Raw genomic sequence first — 22,802 nt, forward strand, 5'->3', positions numbered from 1 at the left:
GCTGCGATAGTAGAAGGCGGATATAAGCTTGCCCTAAGGTGGCCAGGATAAGTATTTGGGTTCTCAGGCAATGGGCAGGGTCATAAAGTCCCCAAGAGTTTATATTTTGTGATATACTAACAGGGCAGGTAGAGAAATATCATCAGGTGGGGGCAGGGTTAGGTGGGTCTGAGCTCAAACCCTTGGGTGGGGCTTGCTGTGGCCACTGTAGGGGAAGGGAGTGGTTCTTGGGCCAATAGGGTTATGTTCCAGAGGGAATTATATGGCTGCCTTTGTGGCTAGGGGAGTGGGGGAAAGGTGTTAGTGATAGGCCTCACCCAGATCCCACATGTTAGTGAGACTGGTATTATTCCCTCTGTGCCCTGCTAACAGCACTGAGTTTGTCTCCAGGCAGCCTGTCCACAGGACTCAGACCTTGCCACAGACTATAAGCTTCCCCACTGAGAAAGCAAGTAGGGCTTTCAGGCCATGCCCCTCCCTGTCTGCCCACCCTATCTTCCTCAACTCCTGCTCTACTCTTTGCAGCAATTCCTGTTCACGCCCAGATTCTACTCAAGGAAGTGTGCACCCAGTCAAAATTATTATAAAGTTCAGTTGGAAGTTCCTTTCACCCTGTGACCCCTCCTGAATTTTGCAAGATGCCTTCTCAAGGTCCCCTGTGAGATAGTCAGGGATGGCTTCTCTGGGCTCAAGCTGGAGAATGAGAGTGCCTACAAGGCTCTTCCCCCTGCTGCTTCTGCTTTTATATTTTATGCGAAATCAGTTTCAGCTCTAGGTAAGGTTAAATCCTTTTCTCATGATTTGAATTTTCAGGATCTCCAGTGTGGCATGTATTCAGAGGCAGGTTTCCCCCACTCACACTTTGGGAATGCATGGTTTTTTGCCTATCTCATGGAATTTACAGCATCCTGTCACTTCTTTCAAAGGATCTGTGAATTCTTTCAGTTTTCCTGATATGGTCCTGCTGTGGTTCCTAAGCAAAAGTCCATGGTGAGTCTTTATACACTGTTGTGTCTATCTAAGTGGGTGCTGTACATCAGTCCTGTCCCCTATCCATCTTCTATTTATCTTCTGGCTTTGTTCTTTTTATTTAAGATAACTTTGGCTGTGCTGGCTCTTTTGTACTTACATACTAATTTTAGGATTGTTTTTCTATTTCTGTGAACAATGTCATTAGAATTTTGGCAGATATTGAATTGAATCTGTACACTGCTTTGGGTAGTATAGACGTTTTAATAATATTAGTTCTTTCAATCCATGAACACAGGGTATCTTTCCATTTGTTTGTATCTTCTTCAATTTTTTTAATCAATGTTTTATAGTTTTCAATGTATGGACCTTTTGCCTCCTTGGTTAAATTTATTCTTATGTGTTTTTATGGTAGTTATTGTCATTGAAATTGTTTTGTTGATTTCTATTTTGGGTAGTTCATTGTTAGTATACAAAATGCTACTGATTTTGTGTGTTGTTTTGTATCCTGAAGTTTTATTAAATTTATTAGTTCTAAAAGTTTTTTGATGGTTTCTGTAGGATTTTTTTTGTGTGTGTGTGTGTAAAAAATCATGTCATCTGCAAACAAGTAAAATTTTACTTCTTTCTTTTTGATTTGGATGATTTTATTTCTTTCTCTTGTCTAATTGTTGTGGCTAGGGCTTCCAGTACTACATAATTTGTTTGTTTGTTTGTTTGGAGGGGAGTCTTGCTGTGTTGCACAGGCTGGACTCCTGGGCTTAAGTGATTCTTCCATCTCAGCCTCCCATGTAGCTGGAACTATAGGAGTGCATCACCGTGCCCACCTTAGTACTATATTGAATGGAAGAGGGGACATTGGGCAACCTTGTATTGTTCTTAATCTTAAAGGAAAAGCTTTCAGTTTGTCACTGTTGAGTATAATGTTTTCTGTGAACTTGTCATATATAACCTTTGTTATGTTTAGGTAGTTTTTCTCTCTTGCTACTTTATTGGCTGTGTGTGTGTGTGTGTGTGTGTGTGTGTGTGTGTGTGTGTGTGTGTTTTAATCTATTGTGATGATCATATGGTTTGGTCCTTCATTTTGTGAATGTGGTATATTACATTTATTAATTTATTTATATTTAAAAGTCTATACCCCAGGGACAAATTCCATTTAATTATGGTGAATGATCCTTTTAATGTGCTGATGAATTTGGTTTGTTAGTATTTTCTTGAGGATGGCTGCATCTATGTTCATGAGGGATATTGGCTTGTATTTCATTTTCTTGTATTCTGGTCTGACCTTAGTATTAGAATACTGGCTTCATTACATGAGTTTGAAAGTGTTCCTTCCTCTTCAATTTTTTGGAAAAATTTGAGAAGGATTGGCATTAATTCTTTACATATTTGGTAGAATTCACCAGTGAAGCCATCAGGTTCTAGGCTTTTCTTTTATTACTGATTCAATCTTTTACTCCTTATTGGTCTGTTCAGATTTTCTGTTTAGTCATAACTCAGTCTTGATGGCTGTATGTTTCTAGGAATTTACTTATTTATTCTGGGTTCTCTGATTTATTTGGTGTATAATTTTTCATAGCAGTATCTTATGACACTATATTTTTGTGGCACCTGGTGTAATTTCTGTTTTATTTCTGATTTTATTTATTAGAGTCTTTTCATTCTTTTCTTATTTTAGTTAAAAGATTGTTGATTTTGTTTATCTTTTCAGAAAACTTGCTCCTAGTTGCATTGATCTTTTCTATTGCTTTTCTTGCCTGTATTTCATTTATTTCTACTCTCATCTCTGTTATTTCCTTCCTTTTACTAACTTTGGCCTTAGTTTGCTTTCCTTTTTCTAGTTCCTTGACATGTAACAGTAGGCTGTTTACTTGAAATTTTTTTCTTTTTTGATATATGTGTTTATTGATATAAACTTCTCCCTTGGAACTGCTTTTGCTGCTTTCTATAAGTTTTGTTATGCTGTTGTCCATTTCCATTTTCCTCAAGATTTAAAAAATTCTCCTTCAATTTTTCTTTGATGTATTCATTGTTAAGTATTATGTTGCTTAATTTTCATATATGTGTGAAACTCAGTAGAAAGCCTGTCCAGAATGTGTGGACAGGCTGACTGGTGAAGGGCTTTCCCTGCCAAAGCCAGTTTATAAAGACTGGAGGAGATGCCTACTTCTTCAATTGTGCAAATACCAACGCAAGACCACAAGATTATAAATAATCAGGGAAACAACAACAACAACAAAAATGGATATCTATAAACTGTCTAAAGAGGAATTCAAAATAGTCATTTTTAAGAGGCTCTAAGGAAGTTCCACAGACTTGATCAAGCTGGTCTGGTGTTTGGTCAGTGAATAGATGAGCCTGGTACCTGGATCCACCAAGTTAGTTTTGGAATCTAGGTCTGTAAGTGAAGTGTGGATCTTGAGTTTACACAGGTTGTTCTGGTGCTAGGGTCCACTCATGTGGATCTGGAAACTGGAGCCACAGGGTTATTTCAGAAGCATGGGTCCATGGGGGATGATCTAGTGTTGGGGAAATTCTTGATCTTGAATACACAAGGGCTTGTATAGCCCTAGGCAGTCCTAGTATCTGGGGTCTGATGGGGGTTTCCTGAACCTGGGTTTATGAGTGTAGGCCTGTGTTTATGAGTGTGTGTATGCAGGGGCCATCCCTGGTGCTTGGGTCTACCGGGGCAGGCCTGGAAACTAGGTCTGTAGGGTTGGAACTGGAACCTGCATCCGGGATTCAGTTCTGGAGCCTGAGTCCAATGGAGCATATATCATTAATTTAAAAAGAAGAGAAGGATAAGTATATTTAAAATTTTCCTTTTCTAATTTCTTATGCTGTAAGTGTTGATCAGTACCATTCATCTAAACAAAAGCTCTTTGGGTTCCTAAATAATTTTCTCAGGCTCTAAAGAAGTCCTAAGATTTTAAAAGGGTAATTTTAAAAGTTTAAAAATCATTGGTTTATAATTTTTTGTTGTTGTTGTTAAATGGAGCTGTAATGCTCAGAATAGGCAAATCAATAAAGACAAAAGAGATTAGTGATTGCCTAGTGGTGGTGATGGTGGCCTGGGATAGGGTTAGAAAGTAGTTCCTTAAAAGGTACAGGATTTCTTTTTGATGTGTTGAAAATACTCTAAGATTGTCTGTGGTGATGGTTGCACAATTCTATGAATCAAGTAAAAAGCACTGAATTGACTTTAATAGGTAGATTTTATGGTATATAAATTATATCTCAATAATATACTCACCCCCCAAAATTGAGTTATAATACTGGGGATTGTGGGAAATTTCAGCTCCTCAGTTTTTGTAACCATGAAATCCTCCCACATATCTAAAAATATGTGGCATCTTTAGCTTAGAAAACAAAGATAGTATACCTTGTGCTATCTCCACCAAACTGAGTGAAGATCTCAAAGAAACTCTAAGGTCCTCAAGGAGACTCAGACAAATAACATTAGGACCTGGATATGTACTGGTAAACCACTGAGCCAATACCCCAGTGGAAGGATCCTTCTTCTCTGCTTCTAACCACATATGTCTCTGTCAAGTGTCACTGGAAGTGGTAGTCAATCATTACACCCCTAGAAAGACCCATAAATATATAGGTATACATATTTGGGCTAAAATTTACAAGGGAGGGGAAGGTGAGAAAAAGAAAAGCAGTTTCCATAACAAACAGAACTTCTTGTCATATATCCTAAAAGATAAAAGTTCAAGGTTTCCTTGCTCTACTGCTTTTCAGAATAAACATTGAAACTCCTGCATTGTGTGTTATTGTTTTACTCTCCTAATCAAATATTGTTAATTATCTTTAAATCCTAAATATTTTATTAGATAATTAATATAACTTCCTTCAACTGCAGGTAGTCTCCTTTAAACAATATCTTCTTCAAATTTACCAATTTGAGACCACAAAGTATGACCTCCACCAATCTGACCCGTTCCAACATATCACAAAATCCCAGTGTGTCACAAGTCAAGATTTCCATTTATGGTACTTGTTGGGATAGACCATAGATGTCTACATAAGTTAAAAAAGAAAGAAAAGGAAACAAGAATGTAAGAAATGGGAAGGATAAGACTTCTTAAGATTCTACCACATAAAAAATAGAAATGATCTTGAAAACATTTAGTATTTCAACTAATAACAAAAAACCTTAGTATTTTATAGATAAATAAATTTTAGCCATAACTGTCATTTAGGCTTTATCTCTTACAAAGGAGAAAGGTAAAGGCTTATGATTTCCCTATTAAGTCAGCACATAAAATGCAATTTTAACTTAAATTTCTGTCAAAAGTATATTTATTGTCAAAGTTTCCAGCCCAGATTGTTCCTAAGAATCACTTGTAGAGCATCTTGAACATAAAGATGGCTGTTTGGGGCCATTACTAATATACATATAAGGACATCTTATGTAGTGCCTTTCTTTTGGGGCACATATGTATGCATCTCTGTGAAGTGTATATCTGAGAATGTAATTGCTAAATCAGGATATGCATGTGATTAACTTTCATAGATACCACTACAGAGTTTTCCAAAATTGTTGTACAAATTAACACTCACACCAATGCAGTATGAGAATCCCCATTGTTCCATATTCGATACCATTGCTTGGTATTTTACATGTTTTTAATTTTAACCACTCCAGTTTGTATTTTAATTTTTATTACCTGAGCCATAAATGAAGTTCAGCATATATTTATTACTTGCACATTTTCTTTGAGGTGTGCCAAATATTTTTAAAATTGAGCTGTGTTTTACTGGTTAATACTTAGGATTCTTGTCTATATATTCATTCCCTCTCACCAGGGTACAGTGCTTTTTTTTATATATGTATTGAGAATATTTTTCTTCACGTATCATTCTCTTTAATAGTGACTTTTGTTAAACTTTTGTTGTTCTCTAACTTTAATATACTCCAATTTATCAATTGTTAACTACGTAGGTTCCCATCAATAGTAAAATGGATAAATTGTGGCTTATTCAATAAATAAAATACTATAAAGCAATGAAAATAAAAAAATCACAACTACCTGCAACAAATATGAGTCAATGTCATATAACATTGAGGGAAGGAAGCTAGCACAGGAGTATATTATTATTATTATTATTATTATTATTATTTTAGTTTCACAAATAAACAAAACTAACCCATGATGTTAGAAGTTAGGATGTTGACAACTTTCACCGGGCTGCAGTATCTGGAAAGGGGTCCTCCTAATGGCTCTCTTGAGCTGCTGACGAGAATCTGTTTCTGGATTTGGAAGCTGGTTACTCAGTTTTGTTCAGTTTGTGAAAATTTATCTAGCTTCACATTTATGATATATGTTTACTTCAATAAAAAGTTAACCAATATAGAGGTACATATACCCAAACTTCAACACTGGGATATCCATGTTACTTCCAATATCACAGGGGGATTACCCTTTCTGTGATATTGTTTGTAATATCCAAAAGGGGAGATGATGTTACTCTCAATATGGCTAGGGGTGTAGCACTTCTGTGATATTGTTTGTAATATCAAAGGGGGAGATAATGTTACTCCCAATATCACAGGGGGTTACCCTTTCTGTGATGTTATTTGAAATATCCAAGGGGGGAGATGATGCTACTCCCAATATCACAGGGGGTCTACCATCTCTGTGGTAATGTTCATAATATTCAAAATGGGATATAATATTACCCCAATATCGCAGGGGTGTACTCCCTCCATGATATTGTTCATAATATCCAAAAGGGGACATGATATTACTCTTAATATCACAGGGGGTATACCCCCTCTGTGATATTGTTCCTAATATACAGTGGGGACATGATGTTCTTTCAATATATCACAGGGGCTGTATATCCTTTGTGATACTGTTCATAATATACAAGGGGGGAGATGATGTTACTTTCAAATATCACAATATTACCCCCTCTATGATATTGTTTGTAATATCCTTATTGCAGGGGTGTACCCCTCTGAAATATTGTTTATAATATCCATAGGGGGAGACGATGTTACTCCTAATATCACAGGGGGTGTACCTCCTGTGTGATATGGTTCATATTTAAGGGAGGGATGATTTTACTCCCAATTCGCAGGATGTGTATGCCCTCTGTGATATTGTTTGTAATATATATGGGGGGAGATGATGTTACACCTAGTATCTCAGGGGGGTGTACCTCCTCTCTGATATTGGTCATAATATCCACTGGGGAAGATGGTGTTACCCCCAATATCACAGGGGATATAACCCCTCTCTGATATTGTTTGTAATATCCAAGAGGGCAGATGATGTTACTTCAAATATCGCAGGGAATGTACCCCTTCTGTGGTATTGTTTGTAATATCAAAGAAGGGACATGATGTTACTCCCAATATGGCAGGGGGTGTAACCCCTCTGTTATATTGTTCGTAATCCCTTAAAGAGAAGATGATGTTACTTCCAATATCGCAGGGGTGTGCCACCTCTGTGATATTGTTTGTAATGTACAAGGGAAGAGGTGATGTCACTCTCAATATCACAGGGGTTTTACCCCTTGTGATGTTGTCGTAATATTCAAGGGGGGAGATGACGTTACTTTCAATATTGCAGGGGATGTACCCTCTCTGGGATGCTGTTTGTAATATCCAAGGATGGAGATGATATCCCTCCTAATATAGGCAGGCGTGTAGTTCCTCTGTGATACTGTTCATAATATCCAAGGGAGTAGATGTTGTTACTTCCAATATTGCCGGTAGTGTTCCCACTCTGTGATATTGTTTATAATATCCAAAAGGGCAGATGATGTTACTCCCAATATGGCATGGGGTGTACTCCCTCTGTGATATTGTTCATGACTTCAAGTGGTGAGGGAGATGGTGATATTACTCCAAATATCCCAGGGTGTGAACACCCCCTGTAATATTGTATGTAATATCCAGGGGTGGAGATGATAATATTACAACCAATATCACAGGGGGTGTCCACCCCACTGTGATATTGTTTGTGATATCTGGGGGGGGGAAGATTATGATATTATACTAACATCACAGAAGGTGCACACGCCCCCGGTGATATTGTTCATAATAACCGTGTGGGGGAGAGGATATTACTCACAATATCTCAGGGGGAGCACACGCCCCTGTGATATTGTTTGTAATATCTGGTGGGGGAGAGGATATTACTCCCAATATTGAAGTGGGTCCACACACCCCTGTGATATTGTTCTTAATATCTGGGGAAGGGGATAGGATGACATTACTCCAAATTCGCAGAAATTGCACACGCCCCTGTGATATTGTTTGTAATATCCAGGGGGAGAGAGGATATTACTCCCAATATCACAAGGGGTGTACATGCCCCTGTGGTATAGTTCATAGTATCTGGGGAGGGAGAGGTTATTACTCCCAATATCGAAGGGGGGGTGCATGCCCTGTGATATTGTTTGCAATATTTAGAGGGATTCAAGGGTGATATATTCCCCAATATCGCAGGGGGTGTACACGCCCCTCTGATATTTTTTGTAATATTCAGGGGAAAGAGGATGATATTACTTTCAATATCACAGGGGGTGTACACACCCCTGTGATGTTGTTCATAATATCCAAGGGGGAGAAGTTAATGTTACTCCCAATAATGCGGGGGTGTACACGCCCCTGTGATATTCTTCGTAATATCCAAGCTGGGAGAGGATGATATTACTCCCAATATCATAGGGGTGTATCGAAATATCCAAGGGGGGAGATGATATTACACCCAATGTTGTAGAGAGTGTTTGCCCTCTTTGATATGGTTCATAATATCCAATGGGGGAGATGATATTACACGCAATGTAGCAGAGGGTGTACACACCCCTATGCTATTGTTTATAATATCTTGAAAGGGAGGATAATATTTCTCCCAATATCACAGTTGGTGTATAATATTTCTCCCAATATCACAGTTGGTGTATGTAATATTGTTTTTAATATCCAGGGGTGGGAGAGGATGATATTACTACCAATATCACAGGACGGGTACAGCCCTTTGTGACATTGTTCAAAATATCCAAGAGGGAGAGGACGCTATTGTAAACACCTGTGTGTATGTTCTCCTTGATATGAGTCGTAATATGGGGGGAAATGATACTACTCACAATATCAGAGGGCATGTACCCCCTCTTTGACATTATTCCTAGTATCCAATGGGGGAGTATTACTTACAATGTCACAGGAGATGTATCCCCTCTGTGATATGGTTCATAATATCCAAGGGGGGAGATGATATTACTCCCAGTGTTGCAGGGGGTGCTTGCCAGGGGGTGTACACTTTTCTAGTGGTACTGGTTTGTAATATCTGGGGGGGGGGGGGGTGAATTATATTATTCCCAAAGTCATAGAGGGTGGTACACTTCTCTGTTGATTTATTGGCTTCGTAATATCCAAGGGAATGCATGATATTACTCCCAACGTTGCAGAGGGGCTACCCACTCTGATATAGTTCATAATATCCAACAGGGAGATGATATCACTCCCAATGTAGCAGAGGTATATCCCCTCTGTGATATGATTCGTAATATGTAAGGAGGCAGATAATATTACTCCTAATGTGGCAGGGTGTGTACCCCCTCTGTGGTATGGTTCATAATATCCAAGGGGGGAGATGACATTACTCACCGTGTTGCAGAGGTGTACGGGCATACCCCCTCTGTGATATGGTTTGTATTATCCAAGGGGGGAGATGATATTACTTCCAATGTCACAGGGGGTGTACCCCTCTGTGATGTGGTTTGTAATATCCAAGCAGAATGATGAAATTACTCCCAGTGTCACAGAGTGTGTATACCCTCTGTGTTATGGTTCTTAATATTCAATGGGGAAAGGGGTGTTACTCCAAATGTCGCATGTGGTGTACCCCTCTCTGTTATGGTTCATAGTATCCAACGGAGGAGCTGATGTTACTCCCTGTGTCGCAAAGGGTGTACCCTTCTGTGCTATGGTTTGTAATATTCAGTGGTAGAGATGATGTTATTCCCAATGTCGCCGGGGTTGTACCCCCCCTTTGATATGGTTCATAATATCCAAGAGGGGAGATGATATTACTCCCAGTGTCACAGGGGTGTACCCCCTCTGTGATATGGTTTGTACTATCCAAGGGGGAAATGATATTACTCCCAATGTCACAGAGTGTGTACCCCTCTGTGATATGGTTGTTAATATCCAATGGGGGAAATGATGTTACTCCAAACGTCACAGGGGGTGTACTCCCTCTGTTATGGTTCGTAATATCCAACGAGGGAGCTGATGTTACTCTCAATTTGCAAACGGTGTACCCTTCTGTGATATGGTTCGTAATATCCAATGGTGGAGATGATGTTTTTCCCAATGTAGCAGGGATTGTATCCCCTCTGTGATATAGTTCTTAATATCCAAAATTGGAGATGATGTTTCACCCAGTGTCACAGGGGTGTACCCCCTCTATAGTATGGTTCGTAATATCCATGGGGGGAGATGATGTTACTCACAATGTCGCAGGGGGTGCACCCACTCTGTGATATGATTTATAATAGTCAAGAGAGGAGATGATGTAACTCCTAGTGTTGCAGGGGGTGTACCCCCTCTGTGATATGGTTTGTAATATCCAAGGGGGGAGATAATACTATTTCCAGTGTTGCAGAGTGTGCACCTTTTCTGTGATATGGTTCGTAATATCCAAGGGAAGACATGGTATTATGCCCAGTCTCGCAGGGGGTGTCCCCGTTCTGATATGGTTCGTAATATCCAACGGGGGAGATATTATCCCCAATGTCACAGGGTATTTACCCTCTCCGTGATATGGTTCATAATATCCAAGTGGGGAGATATTACTCTCAATGTAGCAGGGGGTCTACCCCTTCCGTGTTATGGTTCATAATATCCAAGGGAGGAGATGATACTACTCTCAATATCACAGGAGGTGTACATACTCTGTGATATGGTTCATAATATCCAAGAAGGGAGATGAGGTTACTCTCAAAGTCACAGGAAGTGTACCACCTCTGTGATACGGTTCGTAATATTCAATGGGGAAAATAATGTTTCTCTAAATGTCACAGGAGATGTACCCCCTCTGTGATATGGTTTGTAATATCCAAGTGGGGAGATGATGTTACTCCCAATGTCGCAGGGGGTGTACCACCTCTGTGATATGGTTCCAAATATCCAAGATGGGAGATGATGTCACTCTCAGTGTCACAGGGGGTGTAACGCCTCTGTGATATGGTTCATAATATCCAACGGGGTAGCTGATATTACTCCCAATGTCGCAAGTAGTGAACCCCCTCTGTGATATGATTCATAATATCCAAGAAGGGAGATGATGCTACTCCCAGTGTCACAGGGCTGTACCCCCTCTCTGATCTGGTTCATAATATCCAAGGGTGGAGACGATGTTACTCCCAATGTCGTAGGAGGAGTGCCCGCTCTGTGATATGATTTGTAGTATCCAAGGGGGGAGATGATGTTACTCCCAGTGTCGCAGGGGGTGTACCCACTCTCTGATATGGTTTGTAATATTCAAAGGGGGAGGTGATGTTACTTTCAGTGTCGCAGGGGACCTACCCACTCTGAGATATTGTTCTTAATATCCAAGGGGGGAGATGATACTACTCCCAATGTGGCAGGGGATGTACCCTCTCTGTGATATTGTTAGTAATGTCCAAGACGGGAGATTATATTACTCCCAGTGTGCAGGGGGTGTACACCTCCTGTGATACAGTTTATACTATCCAAGAGGGGAGATGATGTTACTCTCAGTATCGCAGGGGGTGTACTCCTTCTGTGATGTTGTTCGTAATATCCAAGGGGGGAGATGATCTTGCCTCCAATGCTACAGGGGGTGTCCCCACTCTATGATATGGTTCATAATATTGAAGGGGAAAGATGATGTTACTCCCAATGTCACAGGGGGTGTAACCTTTCTGTGATATGGTTTATAGTATTCAAGGGGGGAGATTATATTAACCCCAATGTCACAGAGGGTGTATCCCCTCTTTGATATGGTTCATAATATTCAAGGGGGTAGGTAATATTACTTCCAATGTTGCATGGGTTCTATCCCCTGTGTGATATGGTTCTTAATATCCAAGGAAGGAGATGATATTACAACCAATGTTGCAGGGGATGTACACCCTCTGTGATATTTTTCCTAATATCCAAGGTGGGAGATGATATTACTCTCAATATCACAGGACGTGTACATTCTCTTTGATATTGTTCATAATTACCAAGGAGGGGCATGATATTACTCCCAATGTCGCAAACACCCTGTGTGTACACCCTCTGTGATATTGCTTGTATCCAGGGGAAAGATGACATTACTCCCAATATCACAGGAGATATAAACCCTCTGTGATATTGTTTGTAATATCCAAGGAGCAGATGATATTACTCCCAATGTCGCGGGGGGGGGCGGTACACCCTCTGTAATATTGTTCATAATGTTTATGGAGGGAGATGATATTATTCTCAATGCCGCAAGGAGTGTATACCCTCTGTGATATTGTTCATAATTTCCTAATATTTAAGTGGGGGAATGATATTACTCTCAATGTCTCACTGGTGTACACATTCTGGGATATTGTTCATAATATTCAAGCATGGATATGACATTACTCCCAATGTCACAGTGGGCGTACACCCTTTGTGTTATTGTACATAGTATACAACGGGGGAGCCAATATTACTCGCAATGTCGCAGCTGGTGTACACCTTCTCTGATATTGTTTGTAATATCCAAGAAGTTAGATAATATCACTTCCAGTGTCACAGGGGTATACATCCTCTGTGATATTGTTCATAACATCCCAGGGTGAAGATGATATAACTCCCAATGTTGCATGAAATGTACATTCTATGTGACATTGTTCATGGTATCCAAGGTGGGAGATGATATTACATTCAGTGTCACAGGGGGTGTACACCCTATGTGATATTGTTCATAATATCCAAGGGGAGAGATCATATTACTCCCAGTGTTTCAAGGGGTGTACAACCTCTGTGATATTGTTTGTAAAATCCAAGGGAGAAGATATCACTCCCCCACACACACTGTGTGTACACCCTCTGTGATATTGTTTATAATATCCAAGGAGGGAGATGACTTTACTCCCAGTATTGCAGGGGGTATACACCCTCTGTGAAATTGTTCCAATTTTCCAAGGAGTAGAAGAGGTTACTCCCAGTATGGCAGAAGGTGTACAACCTCTATGATATTGTTCATGCTATCCCATGGGGGAGATGACATTACTCCCACTATCACAGGGGTGGACTCCCTTTGTGATATTGTTCATAATACCTAAGCAGGGAGATGACGGTGCTCCCAGTATCACGGGGGATGTACTCCCTCTGTATTATTGTTCATGATATGGAAGGGGGCAGATGATGTTACTCCCAGTATCACAGGGGTGTACCCCCTTTGTGATATTGTCCGTAATATCTCACGTGGTAAATGACGTTACTCCCAGTATTGCAGCAGATGTACCCCCTCTGTGATATGATTCGTAATATCCAAGGGGAAATTTAACGTTACTCCCAGTATTTCAGTGGGTGCACTTTCTCTGTGATATTGTTTGTAATATCCAAGGGGTGAGATGAAGTTACTCCCAGTATTCCAGAGGGTGTAACCACTCTGTGATATTGTTCGTAATATCCAAAAAGGGAGATGACATTACTCCCAGTATCGCAGGGGGTGTACTTCATCTGTGACATTGTTCATAATATCCAAGGGGAGAGATGACGTCACTCCCAGTATCATGGGGATTATCTGCGATGTTGGGAGTAATATCATCTCCCTCCTCGGATATTACACAGCCGGTGTACCCTTCTCTCTGATATTGTTTGTAATATCCAAGGGGCAAGGTGACGTTTCTCTCAGTGTTGCAGTGGGTGTACCTCCTCCGTGATATTTTTTGTAATTTCCAAGAAAGGAAATAACGTTCCTTCCATTATTGCAGGAAGTGTTCCCATTCTGTGATATTGTTTGTAATATTTAAAAGGGGAGATGACGTTACTCGCAGTATCGCACTGGTTGTACCCTCTCTGTTATATCGTTTGTAATATCCAAAGCAGGAGATGACATTACTTCCAGTATTGCAGCAGGTGTACCCCCTCTATGATATTGTTCATAATATTGAAGGAAATAGATGTTGTTCGTAATATGCAAGGGGGGAGATAATATTACTCCCAATGTCGCAGGGGGTGTACCCCTTTTGTGATATAGTTTGTACTATCAGGGGGTGGAGATGATGTTGCTCCCAATGTCGCAGAGTGTGTACCACCTCTGTGACATGATTTATAATATCCAAGGAGGGAGATGATGTTACTCCCAATGTCGCAGGGGGTGTATACCCTCTGTGATATGTTTCCTAATATCCAGCAGGAGAGTTGTTGTTACTCCCAATGTCACAAAGAGTGTACACTTTTCTTGATATGGTTCGTAACATCCAAGGGTGGGGATGACGTTACTCTCAGTGTCGCAGGGTGTATACCGCCTCTGTGATATGGTTTGTAATATGCAAGGGTGAAGATGATGTTAATCTCAATGTCTCAGGGAGTGTACCTCCTCTGTGATATGGTTTGTACTATCCAAGGCAGGAGATGATGTTACTCCCAATGCAGGACTCCCAATGTCCTGTGTACCACCTCTGTGAAATGGTTCATAATATCCAAGGGGGGAGATGATGTTACTCCCAGTGTCGCAGGGGGTGTACACCCTCTGATATGTTTCATTATATCGAACGGGAGAGCTGATGTTACTCCCAATGTCGCAAAGGGTGTACACTTATTATTTTATGGTTCGTAACATCCAAGGGCATGGATGATGTTATTCCCAATGTCGCAGGTGGTGTACTTCCTCTGTAATATGGTTCGTAATATACAAGGGTGAAGATGATGTTACTCTCAATGTCGCAGGGGGTGTACCACCACTGTGATAGGGTTCATACTATCCAAGTGAGGAGATCATACTCCCAATGTCGCAGGGGGTGTACTCCTTCTGTGATATGGTGCATAAAAACCAAGGGAGATTTTCTTACTCCCAATGTCGCAGGGGGTGTATCCACTCTGTGATATGGTTCGTAATATCCAAGTGGGGAGATGATACTACTCCCAATGTCACAGGGGTTGTATCCATTTTGTGATATGGTTCGTTATATCCAAGGGGGGAGATGATACCACTCCCAATGTCACAGGGAATGTACACTCTCTGTGATATTGTTCATAATATCCAAAGGAGAGGATGATACTACTGCCAATGTTGCTGGAAGTTTACACACTCTGTTATATTGTTCATAATATCCAAGAAGGGAGATGATGCTACTCTCAATGTCACAGGGGGTGTAAACCCTCTGTGATACGATTAGTAATATCTGAGATGATACTATCTCCATTGTCGCGGGGAATGTACATCCTCTGTGATATTGTTTGTAACATGAAAGGAAAAAGATACTACTCCCAATGTCGCAGAAGTTGTACAGTCTCTTTAATATTGTTCACAGTATCCAACGGGGGAGATGATATTATTCCCAATGTCACAAGGGGTGTACACCGTGTGTGATATTGCTTGTAATATTCAAGAGGGAAGATATTACTCCCAATGTTGCAAGGGATTTATACTCTCTGTGATATTACTTGTAATATTTAAGGGAGGGAATGTTATTACTCCCAATGTCGCACTGGTGTACACCCTCTGTGATATTGTTCATAATATCCAAGGGGAGATATGATGTCACTCCCAATGTCTCAGGGGTTGTACACCCTCTGTGATGTTGTTTGTAATATCCAAGGGAGGAGAGGATGTTACGCCCAATGTCGCTGGGGGTGTATACCCTCCGTGATATTGTTTGTAATATCCAAGAAGTTAGCTGATATTATGCACAACGTCACAGGGGGTGTACAACCTCGGTGATATTATTCGTAATATCCAAGGACAAAGATGACGTTACGCCCAGTATCGGATGGGGTGTACCCCCTTTGTGATAGTGTTCATAATATCCAAGGGCGGAGATGACGTTACTCCCAGTATTGCAGCAGGTGTACATCCTCTGTGATATTGTTCTTAACATCCAAGAGGAAAGAGGACGTTACTCCTAGTATGTCAGGGAATGGATATTGTTCATAATATCCAAAGGGGGAGATGATGTTACTCCCACTATCAAAAGGGGTGCTCCCCCTCTGTGATATTGTTCATAATATGCAATGGGCGAGATGAGGTTACTTTCACTATTGTAAGGGGTGTACCTCCTCTGTGATATTGTTTGTAATATCTAAGAAGGGAGATGACGTTTCTTCCGGTATCGCAGGGGGTGTACCCCCTCTGTGATGTTTTAATAATATCCAAGGTGGAACATGACTTTACTACCAGTATCTCAGGGGGTATATAGCCTCTGTAATACTGTTTGTAACATCCAATAGGGGGAGATGACGTTACTTTCAGCATGGCAGCGGGTGTACCCCTTCTGTGATATTGCTTGTAATATCCAAGGGGGTAAATGACGTTACTCCCAGTATCTCAGGGGATGTACCGCTTCTGTGACATTGTTCATAACATTTAAGGGGGAAGATGACATTACTCCCAGTATTACAGGGGGTCTACCTTCTCTGTGATATTGTTGGTAACACGTAAGAAGTGAGATGACATTACTCCCAGTATCACAGTGGGTGTACCCCTTCCGTGATGTTGTTCGAAATATTTAAGGGGGGAGATAATGTTACTCCCACTATCGCAGAGGGTGTACTTTCTCAGTGATGTTCTTCATAATATCCAAAGGGGAGATGACATTACTGTCAGTATCACAGGGGTTGTACCCCCTCTGTGATATGGTTCATAATATACAAGCCGGAAGATGACGTTACTCCCAATATCTCAGAGGGTCTACCTTCTCTGTGATATTGTTGGTAACATATAAGAAGTGAGACAAAATTACTCCCAGTATCACAGTGGGTGTACCCCTTCTGTGATATTGTTCATAATATTTAAAGGAGGAGAAGATGTTACTCCCAATATCGCAGGAGGAGTAGCCCCTCTGAGATATGTTTCACAATATCCAAGGGGAAAGATGACATTACTCCCAATATCATAGGGGACGTACCTTCTCTGCGATATGGTTCCTAGTATACAAGAAAGGAGATAACATTACTTCCAATATCACAGAGGGTGTACTCCCTCTGTGATACCGTTCATAATATCCTGGGTGGGACATGACGTTACTCCCAATATCACAGAAGGTGTACACCCTCTGTGATGTGGTTCCTAATATTCCAGGAGGGGGATAACAACTTCCTAGGATATTGTTCATAATATCCAGGGGCGGGGAGTATGATATTACCCCCAATATCGCCGTGGGTGTATACCCCCTGTGATGTTGTTCGTAAAATCCAGAAAGGGAGAGGATGATATTACCCCCAATATTGCTGGGGATGTACACTGCGAGATAGTTCGTAATATCCAGGAAAAGAGAGGATGATACTACCCCAATATCGCAGGGAGTGTACACCCCCCCATGATATTGTTTGTAATATCCGGGGGGGGGGGAGAGGAAGATATTACCACCAATATCACAGAGGGGTTGTAAACAGGGTTTGTAAACCTCTCTGTGATATTGTTCATGATATCCATGGTGAGGGGGAGAGGATATTACCCCCAATATATCAGGGGTTGTACCCCCCTGTGATATTATGATATTCAGTGGGGAGAGGATATTACCCCAATATCGTAGGGGGTGTACACCCTCTGTGATATTGTTCCTAATATACAGAGTGGGAGAGGATGATATTACACCCAATACCGCAGGGGTGTACACCCCCTGTGATTTCATTCATAATATACAGGGTGGAGGAGATTGATATTACCCAGAATATTGCAGGGGGTGTACACACCTCTTTGATATGGTTCATAATATCCAGGGGTAGAGAGGATGATATTACCCCAATATTGCAGGGGTGTACCTGTACTCCCCCCGTGATATTGTTCATAATATCCAGGTGGGGAGAGGATGATATTTCCCCCAATATCGCAGCAGATGTACATTCCCCTGTGATATTGTTCATAATATCCAGGGGGCAGAGGATGATATTACCTCCAATATCGCAGAAATTTTACACTCCCCTGTGATATTGTTCGTAACAGCAAACAATATCAATGGTGGAGAGGATGATATACACCCCTCTGTGATATTGTTCATAATATTCGGGGAGGGGGAGACAATGATATTGCCCCCAATATTGCACATGGTGTACATCCCCCTGTGTTATAGTTCATAATATCCAGGAAAAGAGAGAATAATATGCCCTCAATAATGCAGAGTGTACACCCCCTGTGTTATTGTTCGTAATATCCAAGTGGGGAGAAGATGATATTACCCCCAATACATCAGGGACTGTACACTCTTCGTAATTTTATTCTTAATAATGAAAGGGGAAGATGATGTAACTCCTAATATCACAGGGCGTGTACACCTTCTCTATTGTTATTTGTAATAACCAAGGGGTGAGATGATATTACTCCTAATATTGCAGGGGGTGTACATCCTTTTTGGTATTATTCGTAATATCCAAGGAGGTACGTGATATTACTTCTAGTATCACAGGGGGTTTACACCGTCCTTGGTATTATTTGTAATATCCAATGGGGGACATTATATTACTCCTGGTATCACAAGGGGTACTACCTGCGTGGTATTATTTGTAATATCCGGGGGGAGGGACATAATACTCCTAATGTCACAGAAGGTGTACACCCTCCATGGTATTATTCATAATATACAAGGGGAAACAGGATATTACTCCTAATATTGCAGGGGTTGTAGACACTTTGTGGTATTATTCATAATATCCAAGGGGAGACATAATATTACTTCACAGGAGGTGTCCACCCTCCATGATATTATTCATAATATTCAACGGGGACATTGTATTATTCCTAATATCTCAGGGAGTGTACCCCCTTCATGGTATTATTTGCAATATCTAAGGGGGGTCATGATATTACTTCTAATATTGCAGAGGGTGTACACCCTCCATGATGTTATTTGTAATATCCAAGGAGGGCATGATATTACTCCTAATATCACAGGGCATGGTCACTCTCCATGGTATTATTCATAATATGCCAAAGGGGACATGATATTGCTTCTGATATCTTAGAAGGTGTACACCCTTTGTGGTATTATTCGTAATATTCAAGGGGGGACATGATATTACTTCATAGGGGGTTTACACCCTCTGCTATATTATTTGTAATATCCAAGAGGGGACATAATATTACTTTGAACTGGGCGTATACCTTTTGTGATATTATTTGTAATATTCAACGGAAGAAGATATTACTTCGCAGGGTGTGTACAAGCTCCGTGATATTATTCATGATATCCAAGGGGGAAAATGATATTACTTCACAGAAGGTATACACCCTTTGTGATATTATTTGTAATATCTAAGGGAAAAGATGATATTACTTTTAGGAGATGTAGTCCCTCTGTAATATTATTTAAATATCCAAGGGAGGAGATACTACTTCTCAGGGAATGTACACCCTCTGTGATATTATTTGTAATATCCAAGGGAAGAGATTTTGTTACTTCTAATATCGCAGAAGGTGTACACCCTCTATGATATTATTCACAATATCCAAATGGGGAGACGATATTACTTCGCAGGGGTTGTACACCCTCTGTGATATTATTCGTGATAATCAATGAAGAAGTTGATATTATTTCACAGGGGATGTACACGCTCTGTGATATATTTCATAATATCCAAGACGGGAGATGATATTACTCTTAATATCACAGGCGGTGTACACCCTCTGTGATATTATTTGCAATATCCAAGGTTGGAGATGATATTACTTCGCAAAGTCTATACACCTTCTGTAATATTATTTGCAAAATCCAGTGGGGGAGATGATGTTACTCCTCATATCGCAGTGGGTGTATGCACTCCGAAATATTATTTGTAATATCCAAGGGGGAGATGATATTACTCCTGATGTTGCAATGGGTATACACCCTTCGTGATATTATTCATAATATCCAAAGGGGGAGATGACATTACTTCTAATATCGTAAATACCCTGTGTGTACACTCTCTTTGACATTCTTAATGATATCCAAGGAGGAGACGATATTACTTCTAATGTTGCAGTGAGTGTACACCCTCCATGATATTATTCATAATATCCAAGGGGAGAGATTATATTAATTCTAATATTGTAAACACCCTGTGTGTACACCCTCTGTAATATTCTTCATAATCTCCAAAGTGGGAGATGATGTTACTCCTAATATCCCAGGGTGTGATATTATTTTAAATATCCAAGGGGGAAGATAATATTACTCCTAATATCACACGGGGTGTACACTCTCTGTGATATTCTTCATAATATCCAAAGGTGGAGATGATGTTACTTCTAGTATCCCAGGGGATTTACATCATCTATGATATTCTTAGTAATATCCAAGGGGGGAGATGATGTTATTCCTAATTTTGCAGGGAATGTACACCCTCTGTGATATTTTTTGTAATATCCAAGAGGGTAGATGATGTTGCTCCTAATATCGCAGGGGGTTTACACCCTCTGTGATATTCTTCATAATATCCCAGGGGAGAAATGGTATGACTCCTAATATCGCATAAGGCATACACCCTCTGTGATATTTTTCATAATATCTCAGGGAGGAGATAATGTTACTTCTAATATCGCAGGGGTGTACCCCTCTGTGATATTATTTATAATATCCCAGGGGGAGATAATGTTACCCTTAATATCGCAGGGTGTGTACACCCTCTGTGATAGTCTTAGTAATATCCCAGGGGGAGATGATGTTACTCTTAATATCACAGCAGGTGTGCACCCTCTGTGATATTCTTTGTAATATCCCAGGGGTAAAGATGATATTACTCCTAATAATATCGCAGGGGCTGTACACCCTCTGCGAGATTCTTGGTAATATCCCAGGGGAAAGATGACATTACTCCCAATAATATCACAGGGGGTATACTCCCTCTGTGAGATTCTTTGTAATATCCCAGTGGGGAGGATATGATATTACTCCTAATAATATCACAGAGGATGTTACCCCTCTGTGAGATTCTTTGTAGTATCCCAAAAGTGACATGATATCACTCCTAATAACATAACAGGGGGTGTACACCCTCTGTGATAGTATTTGTAATATCTCAGGGGGGGAGATGATGTATTCATGTTTACAGGAGGCTGAATTCTGGTTGAAGCTCATGTCGTACTTATCATTATCATTAGTGTTCTGTATTCTAAGAACTCTCTGATCTACATCAATAGTAGAGTCCAGACTGAAGGTTTCTTCAGGTTCATTACATTCATTGTTCTTCTCACTGCTGAAGGTTTCCTTGCTGATTGTTATTTGCCTAAACTCTCTCTCCAGGTGCAGAAATTTCCTTTGAATTTCCTGAAGCCTTTCTAATCTGTCCTCAGACTTATACACTTCTCTAGTCTCAGGAACTTAGGTAATATCGTGTCTGAGTCTTCCTACTCTCACTTTGTATGAATGTATTTCTTCCGAAATTTTCTGCTTAAGAATCAACAGCTTGTTCTTTTCTCTGGTCTCTCCATCTCATACAATACATAAACAGAAAATGCAAATGTAATCTGTACCTTGTGCCTAGGAAAAGAAAACTCAGATGAGAAAACTAAACAAGGTAGCACCTACAAGGACAAGAAAAGTTTACTTACTCTGACAAACAGGCACAAAATCTCAACAGCAGAAATAAGGGCATGAACAGGAGCAGTGAGGTAAAACAGCGGACATGTTCAGCAGAGTAAGAAGACAACACTTAAAGAGATAATAGGAAAACAGTTTGAAAGAATTTTAGATAAGCAACTTGATTAGGAATCTAGTACAACATGCACACAGGTACTAAACAAATGGAAAGGGTCAACCTAACTGAAGGGAAAAAGAAAGAACTCTCCATACTGGGACACACACAGAGCTCTTCATTCTGAATGCCAAAGCAGCTACAAGCTACAACTTGGTTCAACAACTTCCCTACTAATTCCATCTGATTTATTCTGCCTTACTCACCTGAGCAGTCATCTCTTAAGACTTCTCTAGTTTTAGTTTCCAGATCAAAGACCTTTAGATCCTGTTCCAGCTGGGAGAGCTCATCAGGCTTGGAAATTGGAAATCCTGCTCATAGAAAAGGAAAGGGGATGTGGCAATGTATCCCCAGATGTTACATGAGCCACTTTTTCTTTTAAACAATGATTAAGAGAGAGAGAAGGTAAGTTCTGAGAAGACATTAATTAGGAATGCCTGGAGAGTGCAGAGGGCAAAGATCTTCTAGAAGGAGCTCAGATTTCTGCTCTAGAAAAATGTGTGTTAAGGGGCAAGTTGATGACTTGGGAGCAGAAGGATTCATTTAAACATTATTCAGACAACAGAATGTGTGCATGGGTTTGTCTTCACAGAAGTTATCATTATCACTCTCCATTTGTTACCTAAAGATCAATCTTTGGATTAGATCTGGTCTACAAGTATTGAAATGGAGGGCATCAAAATATAATTCTGCTGGACTGGAGAAAGGTGAAACTCAAGCACCTGCTGCATGGTTAGCTAACCTGCAGCCAGAGAATCAGTGAAAACTGAATAAATATTTTAAGGACCAATCTCAAGAAACGATTTGTTTCAGTGCACATAAGGAAACAAAGAATAATATGACACATTCTTACCCATTAGGAGCATAGCATTTATTCTATAAACATTTATGGAGTGCCTCCTTTATGCAAAGTATGCAGGGGATAAAGAGAGCAAGCAAGGTCCCTTCCCTCGAGGATCTCGAGGACCTCACACTCTACACAGAGACAGCT

General features: G+C 40.4%; 1 pseudogene; it reads right to left on the reverse strand.

The window, feature by feature from the left end:
• The window catches only part of LOC108530784 (asparagine synthetase [glutamine-hydrolyzing]-like), a 68,019-nt pseudogene extending 45,351 nt beyond the window's left edge, over positions 1–22,668 (reverse strand).
• Between the last annotated feature and the right edge of the window lie 134 nt (positions 22,669–22,802).

This window comes from Rhinopithecus bieti, unplaced genomic scaffold (assembly GCF_001698545.2).
Source record: "Rhinopithecus bieti isolate Rb0 unplaced genomic scaffold, ASM169854v2 scaffold_8677, whole genome shotgun sequence".
Classification (NCBI taxonomy): domain Eukaryota; kingdom Metazoa; phylum Chordata; class Mammalia; order Primates; family Cercopithecidae; genus Rhinopithecus; species Rhinopithecus bieti.